Source organism: Stylophora pistillata, chromosome 5 (assembly GCF_964205215.1).
Source record: "Stylophora pistillata chromosome 5, jaStyPist1.2, whole genome shotgun sequence".
NCBI lineage: Eukaryota > Metazoa > Cnidaria > Anthozoa > Scleractinia > Pocilloporidae > Stylophora > Stylophora pistillata.
In genome coordinates, this window is record NC_142523.1 from 20,354,294 (window position 1) to 20,369,979 (window position 15,686).

Consider the following 15,686-nt stretch of genomic DNA (forward strand, 5'->3'; position numbering starts at 1 on the left):
CAGCTCCAAACTTCCACTAGGGTGAGAGTAAGCCCTCGTTAGGAGCTCTTTCAAAATAGAACGACACTCAGCCCCAGCTCCAAACTTAGGCTAGGGTAAGAGCACGCCCTTGTTAGGAGCTCTTCAATACGAGTTTTTCTTCGTCCACGAATAAGTTTTGGGCCTTGAGTAACACTAGCTGAAGAGAGGTTTGTAGAGGGTCACACGCGTGGGAATTTCTCGTGGCATGAAAAGACAAAAGAAAGTCAGCAGAAGGAAGCCGTCAAGAAGAATTTGAAGAATCTCTTCGCGACCAGGTGTCCAAAACACCACCATCCTACTATTAAACTTACGACTTACACACCGGGGGAAGAATTAAACTTTCTGGACAAAAAAAGAGGCTATTTCACCAATTCGTTTAACAGATTTCTGTTCTTCAACAAATTGCAAATCATCAACTCTATGGCCATGAGAAATTCCCACGTGCATTACCCCATGCAAACCCCTCTTCACCTAGTATTACTCAAGGTCTAAAAATTTTTCGTGGACGAAGAAACGCTCGTATTGAAGGGCTCCCAACGAGGGCTTGTTCTCACGCTAGTCTAAGTTTGGAGCTGGGGCTGAACGTCGTTATATTTTAAGAAGCCTGGATATGTTCCTGTGCAGACGTGACCAGGAAACGTGCTGTGCGACTTTTTATGCCGCAACTAAAACTCATGGCAAATTTAGCACAACAAAAGGTAACTAAACAGGTTTACAATGGGAGAACGCAGCTATCTTTCACGTATAAAGGTTCATTATTATTAATACCAATCAGTAAAAGAAAAAAATTAATAACACTTAATTTTAGTTACGCGCGTTATCTTCCTGGGGATGAATGAGCCAAGCGCTTGAGTGTCTTTGTACAAAGTTCCTGCAACATGCCCTGACATCCATTCTGTGTGTTAGAATTTGGGGTCATTTTCCGCCATTTCATGTTTTAGGATTTAGAGTGATATTCCGCCGTTCCATGTTTTAGGATTTAGCGTCATTTTCCGCCGTTCCATGTTTTAGGATTTGGGTCATTTTCCGCCATTCCACCGTTTCACCGGTCCGACATTTAGGGTCACCCTCATTATTTGACAGTATTTTACCCGTGTATCACTAGTTGTCTCCTCGGAGCAGCGCACAGTCTCGCTGTGATTAGATAAACATTTTCTAAATATCACCAGAAAACCAAAATAATAATACTATTTTAACTCGGAAACGTGACAAAACATATTTTATCTCATGCTGTGTTCATTTTAAATAGTAGCCGGTATTCCGACACAGCATTATTACAATGAGTTACCTTGTCCAGTCTCGCAAAGCAGACGGAAATGTAAGTATCTTTTTCTCGACATCTCCCTGAATATCACTCTGTATAGTTTCTGTCGGCAAGAGTTTCATATAACCCCTTACATTAATTATGCATAGAGTGTTGCAAAGAAACCTAGATACTTAGTCTTTATAAAATAAATGCATAATTAATGTATGGGGTTATATGGAACTCCTTCCTTTCTATCTGCTCTAATGCTCAGGATATTTACAAACTTTACTTGGCCGCCATCCCAAGCCACGCCAAACATAATTTACCGTCTTCCTCTACTCCCTCAGGGAGGCTTTGAAACAACCTTACAAGTGCTCTCTTGTGCTGCTAGAACAATTGTTCACAATAAAAATGGATCTAACGCTCTTGTTTCGAGCAGAAAGGTTAAATTCTTTCTTAGAATATTGCTGAAAAGAACAAACACATTTAAAATCGCCCATCTTTACGAAATGTCTGCTGGTATGGCTATGCATGGAAAGCGTGGTAAATGTCGATGTCTCAGCGTGTCATGCAATCCTCTCAGCGCTTTACCAAAGTAATGCCGTCGGAAAACAAAAATAGCCAAAATAGTTTGAATTTGCATTTTCGATATACTTGATCATTACTTTGCCTTTAATTCCAACAAATAAGATCTTTTCTCACTTAAAAAGGCCTAGACATTTCGGTGCAATAAAAAAAAAAATAATGAAAGAAAATCGATCGGCCTTCCCATATAATTTTTAGATAAGATAAAAGTAGAATGAAACATGAAAATGGTTTTTCAAAATACTCCTAAAGATCTTGTCGAAGTTTTCCTTGCATTGTGGAGACCTATAAACAAACGGACTGTGTATTACGATACTGTGGCACGTGTCGATGACCCTCCTAGGCACGCCAGATTGCCGTATTTAAAGGGAAAATTCTTCATCTAAGATGCAAACATCACACACTCGTTTGGCTACAAAGGTAAGGCTTATAACTCAGAACTGTCATCCAGTCAGTAACGATCTCGTTTATCCGAGTCTCTTAAGGTGGCTGGAGTTAATCCTAACTTCGGCACGGTGACTGCGTTCTTTAGCGGTCTCACATGCGATTTCCCCATGGCGAAACTGCAATGTATCTTTCATTGCTCATTAATAAGGCGCAGCTATGACGCTGTTCCACAACCATGCTCTTGCGACACATCAGCAGAATGATGTAGCTCTGACCGCAGAACTCTACCGAATCCCTCTGGCTTGAAACATCATGCGATCCTAAATCCCTGTGAACACATAAGGCTTTTTCTCCACTTTCTCCAACGGAGACAGATTTACTCCGGGAGATTATTGTCCTAACCTAATCATAATCTACACAGCCCTTGGTGGATTTCTCTCCCTGGTAGGAGAAACTGGCTGTTAAATCCAAGCAGATCATATACGGTCACAATCGAGGACAATACCTCCATACGATTCGCTGGCTGTTTTCGCTCACTGTAAACGAAGTCAACCGTATCACGTTCCACGTTCTAATAGATTCTTAATGCTCTATCCAGGGGCAATTCCTAGGATTTCAAATCCAGATCCTTAAAGTGTGGAGGTCGTTCTTCCGCTAGCAATGCTGACAAGACATTACGATGGTTTGCGATTCATTTTGGCGGTTAAAAGCTTCCTCTTGTGAGTAATTCTAACTGCCTGCTGATGTCTGTCGCATCTTCTTCACTGGAAAAACATTTGAGTAGGTCGTCTACATAGCAGTCTTTCAATGCAGTATCGATGGCTTCTGGTGGAAAATCCTGCTGGTTGTCTTTGGCTGTCATTCTATGGGCGTATCTAACCACTCTCGGTGAGGACTTAGCTCCAAAGACGTGGACAAAAATGTGTCTTTGGCTCTCTTGAAATAACGCCATTCGGCCAACGCTAATAAAAAAAATGCCCCACGTTCCTGTGGTGCCACGAACACCTGGCGAAACATTCTCTTGATCTCCGCCATGATTGCAACGTCATCAATTCTAAATCAGAGGATTACTTCAAATAGGGCTCTGGTATTTTCTGGTCCCGCAATAATGAATTGTCCTGTGATGTTCCACCACTGGATGGAGCAATAACCTGCATAATCTACTATTCGCTCCGACGAAGGGCTAACGCTCGAAACGTCAGCTTTTGTAATCGTTACGATGGTCTATTTACCATTTCAACTTTGCTGATATATCCAAATTGTTTAATCTACTATTGGTTCCTCAGGCTTTCGGGGATGCTATACTGCGTGATAAGGGAAAGCTTGGTTACAAAGACAGGTGAGTGAGGTGAACAAGATGGCGGGCCCGGGTAGAGTTCCTACCACTTTTAATAATCTGAGCCCTCTTGTCACACTTATTCTGGTACTTAGCTCCATTCAAATCTCGAAGAAAACTTCAATAAGCACTGGATCAGTTTTCTACTGCGAATATTCGTGTACTTTGAGGAATATTTTCACTACGAAGGCTGCGGGTGTGAGAACGAGAACGAGGTATCTCGAAGCCATACTGAGCTACTACCCGAATAGCGACTCTTGCCTTTAACTGGCAAGAATTTCCATTAGTGGAGACGTTTAAAAAAATCCCGGACCTACAGTGGAAAGAAAGAGAAGTGGAGAGAAACCTACAGAAAGTGTGTGCACCGGCTGCGGCCAAACTATGAGAAAGAAACAAAATGGCGTGCTGTGCTCTGGTTATACTGGCCTATTCCACTTAAAGTGCACTGGCATGAATAGAAAGGAATTGTACAGCTACCGTAGGAACGGCACATGGCTTTGTTTTACCTACTGTATGCCTCAGTTTACAGAGAGCTTTTTTGAGAATTCAGTGAACAAAGAAGTACTCAGTGTTATGAGTGATGACAATTCGATACCTGACTCATTGGAATGGTTTTCAGGGAATAAAAGCAGCTACTATAAATCCAACATTAAAATCGCTCATCTGAATATTAACTCCATTCAAAACAAGCTCGATGAGGTTAAAGAAATGTTGAACCGGTATATGTTTGATATTCTATTTATTGGCAAAACTTAACTGGAAGGATCGTATTCCTCTAGTTTACTCTATCAGTCAGGATACCGGATTGTACGACGAGATCGGAAGAAAGGTGTAGGTGGATTAATGGCGTTCATACGGGAATACTTGTCTGCCTACAGGCGTCGATGTTTAGAGCTGTAGTCGGTCGAGGCAATATGTTCGGATTTTAGAAAGTGCCAGTTCATTGTCTGTGCATGCTACAGATCCGAGAGAGTCAACAAGCCTGTAGAATTTGTATCTTTGCTGAGTTCTGCAATCGAACTGATGTTTAAGTGCCGCCAAGAGATAATTTTAAAAGGAGATTATAATTTGGACATGCTTGGTAATGAAGATGAAGGAAGAAGGGAAAACAAGGCACTCAAGGATCTGTGCGACAGGTTTTGTTTATTCAGTCAAATTACCGAACGTACGAGAATTACGGAGAAAAGGCAATCATTGATAGATGTTATCTTGGCCAGTCATCCTGAACGTTTCGCCACCAGTGGCAACTTGCATCTTGGAGTTAGTTATCATGATTTAGTATTCGCAGTCAGGAAACCGAAAATTCCAAGACCAAACGCACGTGAGATTGAATATAGAAGCATGAAAAATTTGGATGTGAAGGAACTTCTAGAAGAACTAACGAGGGTCCCTTGGGACTCGGCGTATACTTTTGAAGATGTTGCTGACCTATGGGATCACTGGGCGAAGCTTTACTGCGAGGTGTTGAACAAACGCGCTCCTCTAAAAAAAAGTGGATCAGAGGTGACCAGCTGCCGTGGATCACTCCTGAATTACAACGTGAAATTTTTCGGCGAAATCGACTATTCAAGAAACACGCTAGAAATCCAACTGATTCTTCTTGGGAAGAATAACGTAAACAGAGAAACGAAGTTACTTTATTAAAAAGGAAAGGGATTAAGTCGTTTTGTGTCGATGCTTCCTTGAATAAAAAGCATCATGGAGAATTCTGGAGGAAAATGAAACCGCTTCTATCAAGTAAGGCGAAGACGAGGTCCAAGATCGCTTTGCTGGAGAACGAGCAATTGATTACGGACCCCAAGTGTGTTGCTGAGATATTTAATGATTATTTTTGTGACGCAGCTGCAAGTGACGGCGCTCAAATGAGTGTGGATGAATTTACAGATCACCCTAGTGTCAAGAGGATTGCTGAACATTTCGGACCTGCTAGCAATTTTGATTTTCAGCTGATAGAGGCGGAATATGTGAAGAACATACTGCTGAAGCTTAATCCAAGGAAAGCCGTAGGATGCTATAACATATCGTAAAGACTATTTCGTATTACAGCTCCGGCCATTGCACACCCACTGACATGTTTGATTAACTATCTTATAACAAGTTGCAGTTTTCCTATGGTTTGGAAGTGTAGCAATGTTTCCCCCATATATAAGAGGTCAGAAGAGACCGACAAGGCTAACTATCGGCCAGTTTCACTATTAACTGCTTTTTCCAAAGATTTTGAAAGAGTCATGTTTGATCAGATGTACGAGGCCTTTCGATGCAAGATGTCTCATATTTTATCTGGTTATTTAAGGGGACACTCTTGCTGTTCAGCTCTACTTGATGACTGAGGATTGGAGGGTGAGTCTCGATAGGCAATAAGGTGTCGTTGCAGTCGCGGTTGATCTTAACAAGGCTTTCGACTCAGCGTGTCATTCACTTCTTCTAGCTAAATTGACGACCTATGGTTTTTCAGGGAGGGCATTACAACTCATGACTGCATATTTCTGTGAGAGGAAACGTGTTAAACTTGGCAATACTTATTCTCAGTGGAGACCCGTTAGAACTGGGGTCCTTCAGGGGAGCCTTTTGGGTCCTCTGTTGTTTAACATATATATGAATGATCTAAATTATTTTATTGAAGGCACCTCATTGCGATTTTAAGCCGATGACACAATTGCTTACGCCTCAGATATATCTCCTATTGTTTTACAATGCATTATTAACTCAGATCTTCAAGTAGCGCATACACGGCTCCAACATAATTATTTGCAAATCAATGCAACAAAGACCCAAGCGATGGCCATTGGCCCAGTAAATTATAGACATAATATTAATCTACAAGATGATAATGTAGAGCTGACTGATATTCTGAAGATTCTTGGTGTCATTTAAGATAAAAGAATAACATTTAAGCCCTATATACAAGTACAACTTAAGAAGGCATGTGCTAAGGCAGCTGCCATGCGTAAGCCGCGTAAGTTTATACCACAAGATGTTATGATTCGCCTTTGAAAAGCATATGTACTACCCCACTTAGAGTATTGTACCCCACTCCTGCTAGGAATAAGTAATGGACTCAAAAACAAGTTAGAAGACACTAATTGCTACATCCTAAGGACTATCCTAGGGTATTCAAGCTCAGAGTTTTATGATTCTCTTCTTAATTTAGCTAAATTACAAAACTTAGAGACAGGGAGGCAATTCCAGTCATTAGTTATTTTATATAAATGTTTAACAGGACAGGGACCGGAATATCTTAGTAAGTTTTTTAATGTTTTAAATGTAAATTACAACCTAAGAGGGTCTGGCACACGCCTTAAGCTGCCATCGTTCAACTTAGAATACATGAACAAGTCATGGTCATATTTAACTACTAAGCTTTGGAATGGTTTGCCTACTAGAGTAAGGGAATGTCCCGACTTGGCTGCCTTTAGGCGCGCGTTGCATTCGTTTATGGCGAGGCTTTAACTCGATTTTTAACAACTTTCGCTTATTAATTAGATAGTACACACAAATTAGATAATATATAGCTTTTCAATGATTTTATCTTTTGATATTAGTTCTTATTAGCTCATTATTTGTAATTAGTTTAACGTTCATGTTTTAAACGAGCTATTAGCTCTTAGGTGATACGTGGGTAAATAAAGTATTATTATTATTATTATTATTATTATTATTATTATTATTATTATTATTATGACCTCGTCGTCCGGTATCTGTCTTGACGATTGTCGGGGATTTCTTACGGCACCGTACGCTGGTACACTTAACAATCTAGAGGACTGTATACTTTTCTATTTCTCCGGTTCTTACAATCCAATGATCTGACTACAATCACGTTCACGATCAGACGAACTAAGTAACAATCCTACGTTTTACTGACGTTTTCTGCCACACGAGGCAGTAATTTTCCAGGAATCCCGTGTAAGAGTTCACAATGATGTAACGGACCTAAATTAAGCTATTGTTACAAAATATCACGTTCTTTCTCCTTATTTCTCCTTATTTGGTTCAGTAAACACGCTACGGACTTCGGTCATGGATTGCGAAATATGGAGACTATTCTTATACGTTACAAAGTTCATCGAGACTATTCTACTTAATATTCAATTTCAATTGTAATAAACGAGTTTCTTTTCTGACAACGATCCCTCAGTTCAACGGCTGTATTTTTCAACAACGCTACAGTACTGGCGAAGGAATACGTGGTATTTCTGCGTCTTTCATTCTTACCATGTTAGTCGTCTTACCGTGGTCACTAAACTGTCTGGAAGATCAGGTACATCTTCTCAAAGTGGAGGTCGAATTTGATAGTATCCACTTACTACGGTTGCTGAAAGATCCATGATTTCTTCGGCTTTACAATCTTTAACCGACAAAATTTCTTCTTAAGTTCCATCGGTGTCGCCAAATTCTTCATTCAACATGCACTCTAAATGTGCATTAAGAACTTCACGCTCATGTTCACGTGCACTGGCTCATCTGCAATTTGTCTAATAGGCCCTGAGACGGTCCACTCATGAAAGGGGGTTCTGATGTTGGAGGGTTGACCCAATCCTCCTTCCCTCCTGTCTAACCGCAAGTCGATAATTTTTGAATGATCGCTGCCTATAGGGATTGTAACTCTTCTATCTCCTGTTTCAGGTAGACTGACGTAATCAAAATGAAGCCACTTCCTCGTTTCACATGACTAAGTTTGAAGTCGACCTCTAGTTGACCGATTCCGAGAACATCTTCGCGACGTAGAAAGGAATGACAAGGACGCATCAAAACCAGTTACTAGACACTTTAATCTGTCTAATCATTCTAAGCAACATATGGCAATCTGCGGTCTTTCCTTACATTTAGGTAGCTTGGAAAGCCACAAAACTGTTGAACAAAAGTTTATCTTCCAAATCGGCACTCTTAATCCCACAGGTGTCAGCGAACGCTTTTCATTCTAAGAATTTATTCGTGTTTTTCTCGTCGCCATGCCCCCACCAATAGCGTAGCTTCACTTTCTGCATATAAACCCACACATAACGGACAATTCCTCCATTCGCTCTAACGAAGGGCTAACGCTCGAAACGTCAGCTTTTGAACTCTTTTACGGTGGCCAATTTACAATTTCAACTCAGTTGATATTCTCAAATTACCTTGTCAGCCATAGGAAAGCTAAGCAAGGATACGGCTAGGTGTCAATTTAAAGGAATTTTGTAATCAATAAATTAAAAAGCCATCGGATATGCTTCTAACCTTTTAATTATAGAGTGTGTGACATAACACCAAATGTACTTTTTTGTGTGACTTATATATGGTACCAAAAAGAATGCTCGTACATCTACACGATCAAACTCCATTCAGTTTTCAAATAAGATTCCGTTTTACCACGGCAAAGTTGCGTCTGTCGATCAAAACGAATTCTCCCCAATAAACGTTTCCTTTATTTCTCATACGAACCGAGACCACATAAGAAAATTAGAAATCTAATAATACTCACTCTGTTAAGACGGTTTTCTCCGGTTACGACAAAAGCCTTTAACACTTAAAGCAAAGCAATAAATTTCATTATCAATCCAATCAATTTTGTTCAGATAGCAATGACTCGAAAGTTAAACAAAGCAATTAATATGAGAGCAAAACGCATGTGAACTAAAGGACATGTTACGGAGTCGATAATATCAGCATACGGACTACTTCAGTGGTGATTAACACCACACGGCTAATACATTAGCAAACTACAAAAAAAAATTACCAAATTTCAAATATCCTTGGGAGGATTCCCTACTAGATTTGCTACAAAAAATTCTACGGCGGAATGTTTTCACTATGACAGCTTGCAAATTTAAAAAGGGAGGATGGGCCGGTACTCATTTTTGTTTTTTGTTTTTTTATTGTTTGGATGTTACTTATCTCTTTCTATCCTGTTTTAATCTGTTAAGGAAATTGAAATAATATCTACCCAAATTCTCCTACTCTGAATCCAACTAAATTGATTAATTATTTGCATCTTTAAACAATTCATTTCATGAGTTATTATCGAAAACAAAGACCTCATTTGTTTCTTTAATATGGAAAGACCTTCAAATCATCGCTATCATCACGCATAGTTTAGTAACGAAAGGTGACATTAAGGTACCCTAACGGCGGGTACTAGACCATTTTCCCAATCTTTTGGCAGCGACCTTCTTTGCAACTTCCTCACCCGATCCTGCATCTTCTTCTCCAAGATCTTCAACCCTTGAGTATTTCTTCTTGTCATAAGCTCCCACATTAAGTAGCTCCTCATATGTCTGGGGTGGAAAGCAAGAAATAAGAGTTGTATACTTGCTGCACGGCACTATATTACTATGATGTTAAGCTGAAAAGTGCAGTTACTTCCACGGCGGACTGAGAATATCTGTGGTTCTAAGAAAGATTTATAAACTGGAAATGGTGAATTGCGCGTAAACGGCGTAACGAGCGTGAAAGCACCACTGACCAGGGGTCTAAATGGTCTTAATTGAGCCGTTTACAGCGCGTAGGGGAACGAAACCAATAACATCAAGCCTTGCTCCCGGAACTAAATGGTGTCAAAGTACTGAAAAATCCTAGAGGCTTCAAAATTCATAGAATGTTAGGAAGGATTCAATTCTTAAAACAAACCTCTTCACAAATGTATTTGTCCATTCTTTGTCGCAGGTTATCAAATGGAGGACGAAGTCAGGGTTAAAATTCCAGCGCCGTTTCATCATATCATGCCTGAAATTAAACAAAGATAGTCAATTCTCAACTATTTTTTTTTGGACTGTGAAAATAATTGCAAGAAGTTTTATCTACAGGAACTCTTTTAACGAAAATAATGCTTTAGGTTTGTTTTGGGTCATGGAACATATCTGCACTATTTCACTCGCTCTGATCTCGTCGAGGTACGTAGACACGCATTATCACAGCTGAATACCTTATGCTCTTAGTTCACACTTTTAAAAGAAAACAGCTTTTATATTCATCGTTTAATTATTCCATTGCAAAGAATTCTACCAGAAGAACGTTAATTGTGATGTGTTGAATTTTAGGCTACACATGGGAACACGTCGATATCGCACCAGAGAGGTGCAACTCACAGTTTTTTATCAACATGATCAGGCCTTGGCATCTGATATCCTTTTGTGACTTCTGCAACCACCCTGCCTTCTAACCATCCATCGTATGGAATTCCTCCTGTCAAGGCATAAGGACGTGTGCATGTGATATTACTGAATGTATCACTAATAAAGTTGTTGAAATTGTAGGTAGAGAGCTATAGTTTTAATAATTTATTACAATTGTAAACACCTAGAAGGTCAAATGATAAGAGTGCATATAAACATGTTCCAGGAAATTGCTGTGGCTGAGATCTACACGGCGAGTTCCTTTTCGACATCATTTTAAACAAGAAAGAAATCTGCACTTACATAGCTTGATGATTGCCCAAATCGAAATTCTCCTTGATCATGCATGTACATTTAAATAGCTTGATGATGCTCAAATAAAAGTTTTCCTGAGTCAGAGTAGTTTAAAGCTTCTTCGTTTTGGTTCGGTTTTGATGGTATTCTCTAACAAGTGAAATTTATGGAAGTCTTCTACTCCTTGTTTCATTTCATCAAGAGACTAACTACCGATAAATAGCTTGCTATATATTAAAATGAAAACAGAGTTAATGAGATTTGATTTTCAGATGTAAAAAGCAGATCTTTAGTGAACACGGGATAGTCCTAAAAGCGACAACTGTCTTACTTTTTGCCCGGAGGTTATACAATTCGACCGGAACTTATTATCAGGGTTCATTTTTGCAAGAGAAGTTAGACTGCTTGATTAGTCTTACAAGACTGGTACACTAGTCAATTAACTAAGGCAAGAGAATGTGACCCATCTATATTATTTTGTTTAAGGACATTTCCAGGAATGAAAGGCGTGGAAAAAGTAAAAACAAACCTTTATTATAAATATTCCTATTGAACTTAGTTTGGCTTACCAAGGGTAACTATCTCATACAGAACGATTCCATAGGACCTCCTGATGAACATGTCAGAAATGTTCCGCAGTTATTGCCGAGTGAATTTTGAATGTGAAGTAATAACAAAAGAGAAAATAAAACTGGGTGATCATTTTGTTCAGGTGATGGAATATTAGCAGCCATATTATAAATCACAAAACATACTTCCTTTCGCGAGACTGTCTACAAAAAACTTCAGTGAAATTATATACCCCGATGTTTAGCGTTTTACTTTGTCTTTTTCCCTTTTCTTAGGTAAATGTGAAATATGAAAGCCATGTCGGTGGTTGAGCTAAGTTAATTTCATGCTGAGAAAATGCTAGTGTTTACAGCTTGTTTCCAGAAAGCTCCACAGTAAAACAAGAACCACAACAACAACGAAAAGCATTTCCTACCTTTTTGGCATTTCCATGGCCGTATTTGAAGCTTTGATATGCCATGCCAAAGTCGGTCACTTTGCAAACATAGTTGTTATCGAGGAGAATGTTTCGGGCCGCAAGGTCACTATGGATGATCGATCTACCAGGAAACAAAGATCTATGACTTGAAAGCCTCTAAATTATTTGATTTCATGAGAAAACGGCGAGCATGTGCGAAGAGAAATGGGCAACTAGGCAGGCCATTATAGTTCTTTAAGGCTGCCAGGACTAAGTCGTTTATCTTCTTAAGAAAAATGGCAAAAGCTGTAATGAGGATGATCGTGATGATAATCACAGTAATAATAATTATGACAGAAAAATGAAATTTAGAAATGGTAAACCAACAGAAGACCGGTTGTGCTCAGTAAAACAATATGCTCTTTACAATACCTTCGATTCTTGTTACAAATGTCGAGGGACGTTCCGTTTATTCGCTTTGTTTTCTTAAAACTGGCATAATAGTTTGGCAGTTGCTTTTTTTTTTCTGTGCTTGTTAGCGCTGCGGAGTGTCCCACAACAGGTCAAAATCTAATATGGTTGGCGCATATCCGACCATTTTACTGTTGCATTTATTTTTCCTAGGGTAGTCAAAAGGTTCGGCTAAAATGAAGGTATTTTAGAAAGTGGTTTTGTTAAACAACGGCTAAAATTTGTCAGCATAACCGGCCTTATAAGTGTGACATCCGAAGTGACCTGCTCGCTGTAATAAAAGTACCATGGCCCAAAAAAGGTCTCACACTTTATGTAAGTGAAACGTACTTACGAATTTTGGTCAGAATCTGAGCTATTGAAAAACAGTTTAAAGCTCTGAGATTTTTCGGAGTTAGAATTGATTTATGACAACAATGAAGGACTTCACTTACCCCTCACGATCCGAGGAACACCATACCGGTAGCGATTTGTTTGGCAAACATCACAAGATCACAGTTGGTCAGTTCTTGAGCCCTTCCCTCACCAGGATAATACCGATCCCTCACTCCTCGACATTTTCTCAGGTAACCAAGTAGGTCAACGCATGGCATGTATTCCATGATGAGAATTGGGTGGACTTGAAGTGGCGTAAAAAAAAAGTCAAGGCTCATAACCTCGGTAATGAAGCTCATATGAAGAAGTCCTAAAGGATCCGTTCAATATTTGTGGTATTTTTAATAACTTATACATAAAAAATGCTATACACTTAGTACTTACTTTGAGTTGTAACGCATCCCATGAACTTTACAATGTTTGGCTGACTGTTTTCACCGATAAGTTTTCACAGCTCAATTTCTCTCATCAAATATTTCCTTCCTTCCTCTCCAGCAGTGGCTACAACAACAGGATATATTGATAGAGAGATAATCATTCTGATGAATGCATTTGTTTCAAGCTTGAGACTGGGAAATAGTTTATTAGGGTTTCAAACATCAAATCTTCCTTACACCATTTAGATGATTTTATAAGAAACCAGCACGTTACTTAACTCACCGACGAGTTCTCCCCAGACATTGCTTAGTCGATTAAGATCGGAACCAGCTTAGATTCAAATCCTAACAATGAACTCTTGGTTTTCTTTGGTTAGCATCTTTATGTAAATTTTTTTGTTGTTGCTTTTGTGTCGTATTTTGCCGCGAACGGTGTATACCAACAAAAATCAGAACTTTTAAATCAAAATTATTTTCGAAGGCGTAGAGAAAACCCACAATAAATATTTACTGTGATTAACCCAACATTTTGACCGAAAGCGAGAAAAAGTGAACGTTCTAAAAAGGTTTCAAATCTATGGCCTTGTGGCACCGTTCAGAGATGCACCGTTCGGAGATGGTGCCATCGCGCATGCGCGAGATCTTAGATGTCCCATATAGGAACCCAGGCGAAAGCCCTGCGTTGACCATCCGCAACATCGCAAATACTATCGAAAATCACCGTCCACTCAGTCTGTTAGAATGCCACCGTCAACCCGAGACAGTCAGCCACTGAAAAAACGGGAATGAGTCACTTTATATCGGAGGTACTTGCACTTTGAGAAACCATAGTTTAAGGGAAGAGTAAGCTCTAGTGGATCCAGTGGCGGATTTAGAGCTTGGGGGAGGATCCGGGAGACCACACTCCCCCCCCCTCCACCCCTGCAAAATTACCGGACACAAAAATGTTTGCAATGACAGAATCGCGAGACTGGCTGATTCTTTTCAATTAATTTGTTTGCCTCTTCTCCCGTTTCTTCCGTGTTTATCTGTGAGTGAAGAAGAGTGAGGAGGTGAGGAAGGGTATGTATTCACGCCGGGTCAGCTGTCGGCAATTTTTGGTCACGCTATGTCGCCAAAGATGGTGATATGGCCGTTGTCATAAGTTATGGCCCTGGAAACTATTTTGGAATGGTATATATAATGCTCGCGTTGCTGTTTGGGAAAGCGCGGGAGGAATTGAAAGCATTTTCCTGCAAACATACGAGGAGCAAGCTTTATTTTGATACCAAATTCAACGGCAAAAGTTAAAGATGCGAGTTTTCCTTCGTCTTCGCTTTTGCTTTATCATGGAGCCGTGAGGAACTGCTCTAAAAATGGCTAACTTCAGTTTCAAAAGGCTTTTTTCGTTCTTCTGAACATAACATCAAGTGTTGCAAAAATGGAAACTACAAACCTTCGGTTAGAAACGTATGTTTTTCGTTTTGGGGATTTCGTTTTACTTTTTCAGAAATATTGCCTTTTTATGAGTGGTTTGTGTCAGACTTGAGCACGAACAGACCGGTACTGAAATGATCAAGACCTACTTTTCGAACCTTCAACGCCAGTGATATGCCTCTCAGGCGAAAGCAATACAACCGCTTTGCTGTTGGGAAATACAACAAGGCAAGGAAAAGCTGGCAGGAGGAGTTCGCCAGAGAGAAAGACAGCCTTTCTCAGCTTTCGAAAGAGGTGAAAACACTCCAGCGGAAAGCTCAGAGACTGGATGATAAGGTAAAAACCGGGCCGTAATTGAGAATGACGGCCTTCTTCTGAAATGAAATTAATACCACTAGAATCCGTTCTCGCTACTGTATGATTTCCCTAACTTATTATAAAGGTAGTCGTTGAAATCCATCGTTGGCTATTTAGTCTATATGTTTCGCTGTTTAGTTCCTCATCAGCTCTTTTTTAAAACACATTGGCCTCACTTTTTAACACAGACCAATAAGAAACTCTTCCAAGACAAGCATAGTACGAATAGTGGTGCAGGTGAGGAGAAATCAGGTTTTGATCTGGTAAACACTGTTTCTTGCTTATTTTTGTTGTTGAAGCCCGAGCAAACCAAAATTACCAAATTTAAAAGGAAAATGCACAGTACTGCATGCAATTTAAGATTTGTAATATAATTAGCATATATCTACATGCATAAACACAGAATCTTTTAGCTCTGCAAGTTTTGACAATAATGTTTTTGAGACATTTTATTAACAGATTAAAGTTGTAAAACGTGGAGACTTTTAAGCTTAAGGAATATTTTCAGAAAAAAGGACTGACCGAGAGTCAACAAAAAGAAGTTCACACACCAGAAGGAGAAATAAAGATATGTTGTTATGTCATGTTTGTTTGAAAATAATAATTATAGGCGGGAACAAGAGAAGTCAGAGTTTTCTTTATGATACTGGATAATTCTCTTATTTTTATTCTGAGATGATAACTGAAGCATAATATTCAATCTTGAATATGTATATTGCAAGGATACTTTCTGGATTACAGTATTAGATGTGGCTATTGTCTC

The 15,686-nt window shown here is 39.5% G+C and overlaps 1 pseudogene; it reads left to right on the forward strand.

Moving 5' to 3' along the window:
• Window positions 1-4,271: 4,271 nt before the first annotated feature.
• On the forward strand, window positions 4,272-5,602 carry LOC148730729 (uncharacterized; annotated as a pseudogene).
• Window positions 5,603-15,686: the final 10,084 nt, after the last annotated feature.